The sequence below is a fragment of the Gymnogyps californianus genome, chromosome 3 (genome assembly GCF_018139145.2).
Source record: "Gymnogyps californianus isolate 813 chromosome 3, ASM1813914v2, whole genome shotgun sequence".
Classification (NCBI taxonomy): domain Eukaryota; kingdom Metazoa; phylum Chordata; class Aves; order Accipitriformes; family Cathartidae; genus Gymnogyps; species Gymnogyps californianus.
Genome location: NC_059473.1, coordinates 110,999,240 through 111,011,076, shown reverse-complemented (window position 1 = coordinate 111,011,076; position 11,837 = coordinate 110,999,240). Strand labels below are relative to the sequence as shown.

At 38.7% G+C, this 11,837-nt stretch overlaps 2 long non-coding RNA genes across 4 annotated transcripts; both read right to left on the bottom strand.

Annotated features, from left to right (window-relative positions):
* Nucleotides 1-2,459: 2,459 nt before the first annotated feature.
* Nucleotides 2,460-4,504, bottom strand: LOC127014473 (uncharacterized). Its single transcript, XR_007766183.1, has 3 exons — nt 4,310-4,504; nt 3,901-4,179; nt 2,460-2,782 (listed from the first exon to the last, which is right to left on the bottom strand). It is a non-coding gene; the product is annotated as an uncharacterized LOC127014473 (long non-coding RNA).
* Nucleotides 4,505-8,185: 3,681 nt separating this feature from the next.
* LOC127014472 (uncharacterized) lies at nt 8,186-11,660 on the bottom strand. Of its 3 annotated transcripts, XR_007766182.1 has the most exons (4): nt 11,600-11,660; nt 10,921-11,002; nt 9,238-9,442; nt 8,186-8,444 (listed from the first exon to the last, which is right to left on the bottom strand). It is a non-coding gene; the product is annotated as an uncharacterized LOC127014472 (long non-coding RNA). The 3 variants fall into 3 exon arrangements; XR_007766180.1 differs by lacking the exon at nt 8,186-8,444 and having other exon boundaries at nt 9,124-9,442; XR_007766181.1 differs by lacking the exon at nt 8,186-8,444 and having other exon boundaries at nt 9,124-9,339.
* Between the last annotated feature and the right edge of the window lie 177 nt (nt 11,661-11,837).

Sequence of the window (11,837 nt, the reverse complement as noted above, 5' to 3'; positions counted from 1 at the left end):
CCTTTTTTTTTCTCTTTTTCTTTTTTCTTTTCTCCCCTAGATCACTTAAGAGTTTTTTCCTAAACCTCTACCTCTTAGTTTCCCATGTTGGTGGGTTTTTGAAAATATTTAACTCCTATTAGTGTCCTGGCTAGACAGGATATGACCTTATGAAAAAGGACATATTACTAGTCCTTGCAGGCTTCTGATGGTACATCTTCCACCTTCCATGTTTTTGTTCATTCTTTGAGTGTGCACAATGAGTGTTCCTACAATAAAACTGTTCAGATTATGTGCTTCAGTTGACATGCATTGCTTTTTAAAAAAAAATTGTATCAATTCCATTTTCTTCATGCAGTCACTTTGAATTGCTGTCAAAGTATTGTGTGGCAGGATTCTACATAAACTCATATGCTTCTTAATTGGTGTTTTGGTTTCATAATTTCTTCCCCTCCCCCATGCATTTCTTATTGATCTTTTGTTTCATTAAAGGTTTTTAACTCCTAAGTGCTCTCATTCTCTAGTAAAGATGTTTCGGTACTGACATGTTAGCAGTCAGCTTTATCTGCTCATTTAAGTTTGCTTTCTTTGCTGTCTGCTGGAGTGCTGTCTTCGCGTGCATTACGTCGTCAGCTAACGCTGTTCTCGTTTCCTTCCTTTTGCAACTTGAGAGAGTTGTCAGTTTGCCTTACAGGAACAGTATCTGGGCCTTGTGTCTAGATTATAGCTTAATTTATTAAATGCTCTTTCTAATGTCTATCAAGCTGGGCAAATTCTAGCTGTCTCTTGTTCATTGCATCTATATTTTGCACAAAAAATGAGTCTTGAAACTGCAACATCAGCTCTTGAACTTTAGTAATAATGAATGCAGCAGCATCTTCCCTCATACTGTTACTTGCAGAATTTGGCCACTTATGTGTATTGTTTTGGAGGGGGGAGGGAACGAAAGGTGTAGGGGAACAGGATGATGGTACAAAAAAGGAACAGACGATAATTCCCTAAATGACTTTGCCTAGTTCCCCCTGCCAGGTAAATTCCATTGTTAGTGCAACACCCAGAGTAATTAGGTGCATTCATGTGGTATTATGGTTTCCAGCTCCAGGAGATAATTTGCACTCAGATGCTGCTCCACCTCACGTCAGAGGACCTGCCCCACAGCTTAGGAAATGCTGGACGGACTAACACCTCAAATCCTGAACCATGCTTATTCTTTACAGGCCAGACATACAACTGACAATGCAATCTAAGACACCTTAATAAAACAATAGTGTCTTGTTAGATTAAGGATGGGATTTTTATATGCTGAATATGGTTGTATACAGTAAATCCTGTGGGGCAGAGTTATTGTCTTAACCTCTACAACAAGTTTCACATTAGTGCAGTAATCATCTCAACTTCCTTCTTAGTAGTTTCAGAATATTGAGAAAAAAATTGAGCTCAAGAGTTCTCGCTTTTCTGCCAGATGGGTGATGGTAGTAGAGGTGGTACTTCACACAAAGCCACTTTCTTTTGAGGTATTTGTGCTGTAACTCAGTTCAGCAGCAAAACAAGGAGTTTTGTACTTAATTTCTCAGGATCTCTGTTGAAATGAGTAATGTCAACAAACATACTGTTTTCTTTTCCTCTAAGTCTAGTTGCAACAGTCTTGGTGTGATAGCAGGCTACTTCTACCAGGAGACAAATTATTTTATGATTCTGTAAAACAAATAGAGCGCTTGCTACTTTGCACCTGACTTTCTTTTGTGCAGTACAAAGCAGTGTAGGGAGACCAGAGTAAGTTTGGTGGCAGATTTTTTTGTTTGGGGTTGGTTGTGGTTTTTTTTTTTTTAAAGCTTTTTACTTAGACACATATCCCCCCCAAAAAAAGCCAGTAGAAGTGTTGATTCAGGTAACCAGAATTTATGTGAACATACAAAATATACTAATCTTTTAAATGTTAATGTGGTTTCCAAAGTAATAGTAACATCCTAAGTATGTCTGATGCCACCTAAAAATATCTTCCATATCAAACCAAGAGTGTAAATTGGGCAGTAAATCATCATATATAGGAAAAGCATGAACTTTGAAATTTATTCTTAATGTTACTGGAAGACTACAAACTTGAAATCCCAATTCTACAACTGAAATCCAAGACCTCTGTAACAAGAACTAACTGCCCTCTTCTGTGCGAGTGTAGCTAGGTGACACGACTGCTGAAAGCTCCAGCAATTACAGCTTGGCCAGCTTTCAGATGAATAAAATGCCAGTGTGGGAAGGGTGAAATGTTAGTACCAGCTTTGGATTACTGCCATGATATTTTCCACTACACTGCGAAGACTCTAACTTGCTAGAGGAATGCCTTTGTCATCTTCTGCCAGAATCCTTAAATCGATAAACAGACGCGAGTACATCTCTGATAATAAAGTGTAGCCTCAAACTATGTGATCAAGTATTAAAACTTAAGTTTCTGTACATGCAAACTTGTTTAAGGGAAGTTTGTCTGTAGTGTAGGATCTGTGAGTTGACATGAGTGTAAGAATCCCTGAGCTGAGATTCTGTAAATGCCATTAGAAGTGGCTCATAAGCTTTTTTATTGCAAATGATATTCTCAGTTGTCCAAACTCTTCACTTACTTAAATCCTCATTCCTGCTGTTGTGATCATCATCATTGTAAAATCCCTCTACTTCTGGAAACAAAAGGACAGTTTGTAAAACCTGTTTGTGGGGAGAAGGGCGGGGTTTTTTTAGGCCTTGGCTTCAAATTACATACGGCTGCTGATCTTGTTGCTGAGCAGATGCTGGGTATTTCAGATTTGTTGTAAATCTGTTGGAAGCAATAAAAGGGGCTCGTTATGGCCCTGTAAGAGGGAGGAAAAGGGGAGGGAGAAGAGATGTTTGTTTCTATGCTCTAAATTACTTAAATTGCACTCTCCAAGGAAAACTCCTGATGTGTTACAGCCAGGGAGCGATAGTTGGGTCTCAGCAGTGACATCAATAACAAAGCTGTACATTATAACATTCTTCACATAACTCAGTCTTCCAAAGAGATTCTGTGCGTGTATTAGAGATACTATAGCCTCTGTAGTACAGGATGCATGAAGCAGCCCAGTTAAGTTTAGATTAGAAAAAAGTTTCCACTCACAGAACACATTATGCCAATGTGAACTGGGACGCAACAGAATGCTTTGGGGCTATTTTATAAAATGGCAGAATCAAGGTTTTGCTGCTCTCTCATCCCTTCTGAAAAATCCGGACTGCCATAAAAATCTGCTTTTGCTCAGTTAGCGTAATTTCCATTGGTTTCAATGTTTAAATTCCATTTACACAGCTAATTTGATTGGAATAAATGGTCTGAACAAGATCTTGCTATCTGATTTAAAAGGTTTCAGTAGTTGGTGAACTTTATTCATCACTTAATTACCTTTAATGTTAGAATTAATCAGTTTAAATACAGGACCTTGAGAATATAACTCAATTTTCATACATCAGGTCTTCAGTAGGATTTTATGCAAACACTATTAGCATTAGTTTGAGGTACCCATGCAAAATGTATTTTTATTCTGAGGCTTCAAAGTATATATATTTGTTAATATGTAGCCATGCAAAAATGCATTAAATAAATGTTAGTGCCCAGTAAATATTGCGTCCAGTGGAAACTGTTACTCTCATGCCAGTTTGTCGCTGTTAAGCTTTGTGCTTGAGAGATGGTTGATGCTTTTATCAGTGGGAGGAACCGGAGGAACTTCTCAAGGAATACCTAAGCATCACTAGAGAAGTTTGTGTACAGTAGTATTGCAGCTAGAGGCAGTTTAACTGACTCCACATTTTTGCTATTCCATTTTATCCCTTCCCTCAATTTGTATCCCATCTGTGACAGTTTCAATAATGCTCAGTGGGAGACAAAATGATGGCTTTTGCTAGGCCCACTCTTTAATTACTTACCAAGTGAGTTCAAAACTACTCTGCTGTAAAACCTCTGTTCCCACAAATGTGTTGCTAATGTTCTGGTCACTCTCCTGCTCTGCTCCACTCCAGCTGTCCTTGGCCTTGCCCTTCCTTTCCACCCTGTGGTCCTAAGGACCTGGAGCAAGGGCTGGGCACGCTGTATGGTCAGTGAAGAGATGCTGTTCTTGAAGGCACAAATGGTTCTCATCTCTTGCACCTTGAAAATACTTGTAGGAAGGGATGGTCTCTGCACCCAGGTGCAAGGTGTGTAGGATCCTGAAGGGGAGAAGATACAGCAAGATGATCACTTCTGAAAGTGCACTGTACGGCAAGAGAATAAAAAAAGGAAGACCGCCCATAGATCAGAGTAGTATTGAATGCAGACACTACTGTCTCTTATTATTACCTCCAAAGTGGAAAGAACTTAACATATCTTGTCACTTAAAACAGTGATGCATGGACGTGTAGAGGCATGAAGGTCTCTTCGGTGGTCAAGGCTGAAAAGATGTTTATAGCTCCATGTATGTGGCACTCCATTCTTCTACAAGCGAGACAATACATTTATGTGCCGTTCTGTATCGAGGGTGCACGGTCACCTCTGGAGCTGCGGAATGTGGTTCAAAAACAGCAGCTTTGATAAATAACAGAATTTACAGAAATAATAATATAAATGGTTCCTATGGAGAAGAAAGCCTTAAGTGTGCCAACCTAACCAAATAAAGACTTTTGCTTCAAAGTGGGACAACGTATGCTGTGGTTTATGTACTTAAAATAAGACTGAAGGAGACCCCCTAGATCATCACATCCCACTCAGTCCCATCACAGGCACCACGCAGCATGTTTATCAAGCCTTATATTTAGACTCTTTTCCTCCTTTGTTACTGGAAGCCTGTTCCAGGTCCTCGCCCTGCTGATAGCTAGAAATCCAAATAAAAAGCTTACTCTTAGCCAGTTTATACCCACTTGTTTTTGTGTCAGTGCTGCCTGTTGGCTAAAACCCAGTAAGCATTCTGCTGTCAGGAGGTCTGCAGAGAGAGAAATCTTGGATTAACAGATCGGAGTGCTCCAGGAATCTTTTGCGGTATGCAGGGATGGTAGGAATTGCAGAGCTTCGATATATCTATAAGAGTAACTGGTTTTCAGAGGCAGGTCCTAAGGCTGCACATCCTTTTGCTCAAGGTTTTGCTGATTTTAGTGGGGATTCCATTTCTAGATGGTCTGCAATAGTTAGATTTGTATTTTGTCAATGATTATTTGGTCGGTAAGGGGGGCATTTTGTTTTGGTGTGCGTGTGCACAGAATCTATATTGCAAAGGGAAAAAACAGCTGAGAAAGGAGGAATCTCTAAGTTCTCATTTTGGTTGCCTAATAGAATGATCTTTAACAGCATGGGCATTGACATTTAAAAGAAATAAACATTTTATTTTCTTTTTCCAAATTGCTGCTCTTTATAAAGGCGGCTCACTTGTTACTTCACTGTCTTAAAAGATAAAAGTTGTTAGTCATTGGCAGGAATTGTTGCTTATCTGTCTGTCTTGATTGATGGGTCAACTGCAAATACTGGTTTTGTCCAATTAGAACCAGAGGAGAAAGGGTGGATCATTCTTGTCAAAGGCACTTCAATTTTTAAAAGATGCTCAAGCCTTCCAAATGTAACATAGCATTTTTTTTTCAGGCAGATACAAATATGAGATCGATATCAGTATCCTGGAACTTCATACTTTATTCCTTGAGTTTCTAAATTTCACTTGTCAAGATAACTAGGCAGGCCTCATTACTAATTAATTAATCACTAGAATTAAACAGTGCAGTAGGAAAAATAATGGGAAAGAAAACAAGTTGACTGTTCAGTGGATTTGTAATACTGGAATGTTTTTTTGGTTTTCTTTAACAGTATGAAATTGCTACACCCACAAAAGCACTATAATTTAGTGTGTTCTTCTGTTAGTAATCACATTGTTCCTCATCAAATAGGATCTAGAAACCTGTTACTTCAAGAAAACCAATGAAAATTGTCATGTCAGAGTGGATCTAATCATTATTTTTATTACAGTAAAGCTTCACAACCATGCTGTGGAGAGCATTACATACACAAGCATCCAGAAACATCATGTCCCTAGGAACTCACACCTGGCATGCTAACGTTACTTTCATGACTGATGACTTTTTGACAGCCTTTGGTAACTAGCCGAGTACTTCAGTGACTACCTAAAACCATGGGGTAAAGCCCTAAAGCCCATTTAAATTAACACAAGGTCAAGCATTATTTATGTAAAAGAATGAAACACAGAGTGCTCTCATGCACTTTAAAAGATAAGTAGCATGATAAGAGCTTGACAATGACTTCTGGGGTTATAGTAGAGATGGAATAACCCTGTCATCTGTTTGTAGTCTTGAGTCTAATTTGCTGGAGACAAAAGGAAAAGCTATGTGGATTAATATGCGGATTTAATAAGGCAGCTGTAGAGAGTAACCTGTTTAATTCCTGAACTCAGAAGCACCTGAGAGCACTCTCCTTCCTCTGCTGGAGAAGGGAAAAAGGCATCTTTCACCAAGAAAATCTTACGGTTCCTCTGGTGGGACATAAAAAATAACCACATGCACTTGTACTTGAGGTTGCAGTGGTTGTGATCTTTTCAGAGAAGTTCTAGAGAAGAAATTACTCATTTTGCCATGATGAGCTTGTTTCTGAACTGCTGGGTTTCTGCTGAAGTTCCTTAAATGCTCTTGGGTCCTCTCCAGTGAAAACGTTGCTGCAGGGTGCAGTGCAAACAAAATTCTCCAGTGAAGAATGATGGTCTAAAAACATCACTACAAGAACTGATGTAGATAAGCATGTGAAGGCAGAGAAGGATGAGAATTTGGTGGCAACAGGAAATGCTATAGTGAAGCTGAGCAGAGTTTGGAGAATACCTGCCTAACTTAAGAAAGTGAATCCTTAAACCAAACTACATGGTGGCACCTCCTGGTAAAACAAAGCAAACAGGTCCTTTGAGAAAGGAGATCAACCTTAGGGAAATGTTTGGACTGCCACTTACTAATTCAAAACATTGGACTTACTTGATGAGCGTGGTGACGTAGTCAAGGGATAAAAGATGGGGGTCATTCTCATTTGCAGGCAGCATGGAAGTTAGGAATGCTAAAGCTGCCGAAAAGGAAGTAGTTTGCCATTTCCTTACATGTAAGTTCTATCACTGTTTTTCCATTTGTGTTCGTTCATTTTTTTTCTGTAATAAACCAATCCTGCTCTGTACGGTCTGAGTGGTTGCACATTGAGATGTTCTGCTGAAGGATGGGAATCCAAGCACTTGGAGTAATTTATCAAGGCAACCTGGAATACCTACAGTCAGCTAGTACTAGTGCCGAGTCTCCTGATGAGAGTCTGCTCACAGCATCAAGAGTACTGGCTGCTTCCTAAACTACTTACTGAACTAGTTGTTTGATTTTTTTAGCAGGAAACCTATTGTTTAATTTGTAGAATTGAGTCACAGAAACTATTTCCTGTCTCAACGAAAACAGTTTATCCCGATTATCCCAAATATTGCACAATTTTTCTATTAAAAAGTTTTTACTGAGAATCAAATTTGGAGATTTGCTTTTTTTTCTTTGAAATGTATTTAAAATTTTTAGCTCTGAGTCTCTCATTAAGCATTTTTGTCCAAATAAAAAGTCCTCAAAAGCGGTGGTAGTCATAGCCAAATGGGACTCCGAGTTGCATTTCCATCTTACAAAAGACAGTTGGAAAGATAACTGTGTGGGAAGTGATACACTGCAGGGAACAGTCATGCCCTGGCAGTGAGGATGGACCAGATGACCTAATTTCTCTTTTCCATTAGAGCTGTCTCTGATTCCCCAGCTAGTCATGCAAGCACATGACTGACAATAAGGATAAAAAAATATGGAAAACATATCTCCCAGCCTAACAAATAAATCCTGCTATTCTTGATTCCATCACCTTACAAGCGCTGATTAATTGAACGCCATATACTCTTATATCATTATGTTGGTCTTTTAGATGAAACCTTTAAAACTGACTTGCCATCTGCTGTGCCTGGAATTCAGAACTGCTTTCTCAGCTGCATGAGACATCTGCTTGATGCAGCTGATGGGTGAATATAAGCAAGATTTGAGAAGAACAGCCCAAAGAAGCAGTTGCAGGGGTAATATACTCTATGTCCTGTTTTAATAATATCTCATACAACTCATCTACAAGATTTTGGAAGTGCAGCACTGTGCTGACTCCTTCTACATTATCATACCTTGTACACAAATGACATGGGCTTGCTGTGCCAACTCATACCAAGGTGTGAAATCACTGTCTGTGTAGTTGGTTAGATTGGTGTTAAGATGGCTTTTTGCTGCTGTTCGTAAATCAGCCATGATCCAGCTGTCATGATCCAAAGGATTTTTTTTTTTTTTTGACAAGTAAAATCTTCCCTGACCATTTGCCAAATTTTCCTTTCCCATCACTTGGTGCTTCTTGCTGACCAACTGCTCTCCCTCAGCCAGGTAGCCTGTGGTCTTGCAGTGTCAGATCTTATCTGGGATGTTAAGAATTTTGGAATCAGCATTTAGATTATTAACATTGGATAAGTCCTTGAAATACATTTTATTGTATTAACATAACCTCATGCTGCAGAGTTTGTACATAAAATTTTATTCCCACTTCATGCATCCCATCTGTATCATTCTCCATTAATATTATTCATGTCATACCTACAAACAAAATCAAATACCAAAGGCCAAAGAATCCTGAATGTAGCATTAAGATGAGAATGGATTACAAGAATGCACTTAGAAAGACTTGTGTCTAGGTGAAGAAAGGTGAGGGTGTACAAAATAAAGAACTTTAAAAAGCAGAATACACTGACTAATAAAACACCATTGTTGTTTTGATGGAAACCATACAAAACCACCCTATTGTCTGGAAGTGGATGTTTACCCTTGAGATTCCTCACAACTCTGATCTGCAAATACTAGATGGATGCTCATCTAGCCAACTGAGACCCAGGAGGAATTTGCCTCTCAGATCCATTTTGGGAGAACTGTTCTAAGTTTTATTTCCTTCTCTGTAAGAGAGAGTGGAGTAGAGTGCTTCTTGCTGGAACTTTATGTCATATACTTTCTACTACTGCAGAAACCTAGGGTCTCTGCAGTGCCCAATCTGTCCTGTCCTCTTCTTGTGGCTTTTTTTTTTTTTTTTAATAGTTGTGGCTTTCAGTCTTTTTCTGTAGGTATTTTGTATTACAGGATGTTGAAAAACTTTTGTAGCCCAGATTTATGGACTAGATGTTTTGTGGAGCCTTCTGAAGTAGATGTCTATTACATGCTTACTTGGATGTAAAAGGTTGGACCAGTCCTGTGTTCCTTTGGCACTGGCAATCAGCTCTTTTCTCCTCATGTGGGCCAAAGGAAGAGCTCTCTCCACCCTGCCACCTGTGGAGCCAGAGACAAGGACAAGACACAGGGATGTCAACTGTTTTCCATGCCCTGCATTCCTCTTCCTAAAGTATTTTCCTGTGCAGAGTGATCCCAATTTCTAAAACAGACAATGAGAAAAAAATCTTCAAGCTCTTAAGAAATGCAAATAAATACATGTGGATTATAAAAATCCTATTGGTTAATAAGAAAAATACTCTGATAATGAAGAAAGTTTAACATTTAGAAATGAGAAATGTCTGACTACTGAGGGCCTTTTGTAGAAGAAATGACCAAAAATTCAAAATCCTACATTTAACAGCATATTTCCTGTCTGTTGCTACTTGTTTTTTCCTTGACTTGTGAAGTTTTTCCCATGTTTTCCTTTTCCAAATGGAATAGAGAGATTGTTGCTGATCAGGGAAACTGCCTCAGAGACCTACCTCATTGAGACAAAAGTAACTAATAGATGTAGTTTGATGTATTTTTCTTTGTTTTTCTTCCTTGTCACTCAGCTTTTGTATTCACTTGCATCCACCCACTCCCAAAACTCTTATTTGCTATTAGTAATTTGTTTACTTGTTTTTTTTAATTTCAAAGATCCTTGGCTTAAAAACAGTACACATTGCTTTTAAAAAATGTTGCGGGATGAAATGTATCAGTCTGAGCCTTATAAATTACAGCAACCCAAAGGCTATGCTGATTTATACTTGCTGCCAGTGGTGTCTGAGGACTGTTTCATTAAATGGGAATTGCTTCCGTACAAAGCTCCAGAGGCAGCCTGTCCTCCTGGGCTATGCCTCCTATGTTGACAACCAGTTCCTGCACTGGATACATGCTCTGGAGGATCCCTCTGAGGCCATAGTTATGTGGTCAATTTAGTCCAACATAAATCCATACTGCCTCCGAAACCTTCTGCTGTCTCATCTGTGCTTGTCCCTAGTGCCTCCCTTAGGCTGGCATCAGGCAGCCTGAACGCAAAACTGAATATGGAGATGGACACCTTTCACTTATCGTTTCCCCAGCCACGTGCTGACCCACACACAGTCTGGTTCTGCAACAACAGAAATGCATGGGAGGAGAGACCAGGAGGACTACCCCTCCCCCTGGCAATGCAAATTATGTCGGACTGATGTGGCTACGTAACAAAAGCCTGAGTGCAAGGACTTTCTGAACACCCCTATTTGTCAGACTCAAGGCAGGTTTATTTGTCTGGTTTGCACTGGATTCTGGGTCTGGTCTTGTAATGTTTATGTTGGCTTAAAGTAAGTGATACCAGATTCACACTCATTAGGGCTGCATGATAAAAGTCTCTTTAGGAGTAATACTTTCCAGTAGTGAAAGCTCCCAAGATTCAAAAGTAAATTGCACAAAAAGAAGAGTTATATCTAAAAGACAAAAATTATGATCTTCACCAAGGAAGGAATCTCGGCATCCTTAGCAGAACTGTCAATCCAAATGACACCCTAGAAGAACACCGGCATGGTAAACAAATGTGTCTTACCACAATTTTCATGTATTCTGTATGATCCAAATTTCTTCCTACCTTTGCAGTTGGGTTTAGGGTTAAAAAACAATTTTAAGCATCAAAAGACAAACCTTGTTTTCAGTATTCTAGTGCTTTATTGTGTGGGAGGCTGTTTCTGTAGTGTTCCAGAATGAAATGTCCTGGTACTGATGCCTGTAATCAAGGAAATGGGAGAATATGGGATTAATACAACAAACAAGATGATCTGATAATTATCCACAAAAATCAGTTCACTAAAAAAGTTTAACTGATTAAAATGAAACAATCTAGGGCAAGACTCCTGTTTATTTCAATTGGGAAGCCAAGAGTATTTGGAATCCCTATCTTAAAATTATAACCTAAAAGATGCACCACATTCATGGGAATTAAAAGGGTGGGAAAATAATAAGTAGTATGCCAACTAGTTTCAGTTGTGCTGGTGTTTGTGTACTGAAAAATATATTTTATTTATAAATATTATATTGTGTATATTTTATATGTATTTGTGTATATATATATTTATTTATGAGATGTGACCATGTCTGCCTGCAGAAGACTGACCCATTTCATTTTGGAAATTAGTTATAATCAGATGGTAACAGCTTTTGGTTACTAAGGACCTAGGCTGAACCCATGCCAGTAACTACACATCATCAGCTGTAAGTTTGCAGTCCTCTGAGCAACTCATGCCTTTGCATAACTCAGATTTCTGGACTCAAATGGGGACAGAAAAATGTTGTTAAAGTTAAAATTTTGTACCAAACACATTACCTTGATTATGGCATCTTAGGTGAAGACTATTTAGAAACCACATTTGACACAGTAATTACTGGTCATGTTGTCTGGAAAAACAGAAGTAAAAGTATAAATCCTTAAAAATAGAGATAAACTCCTATTTTCTGTATGTTCTTGTAGACTTACATAAGAATAGCCAGTTAAATACCTATTGCTTAATTAAATTTAACTTTTCAAATAGCTCATTTGAACATTGTTTAAGTTACTATAGGAA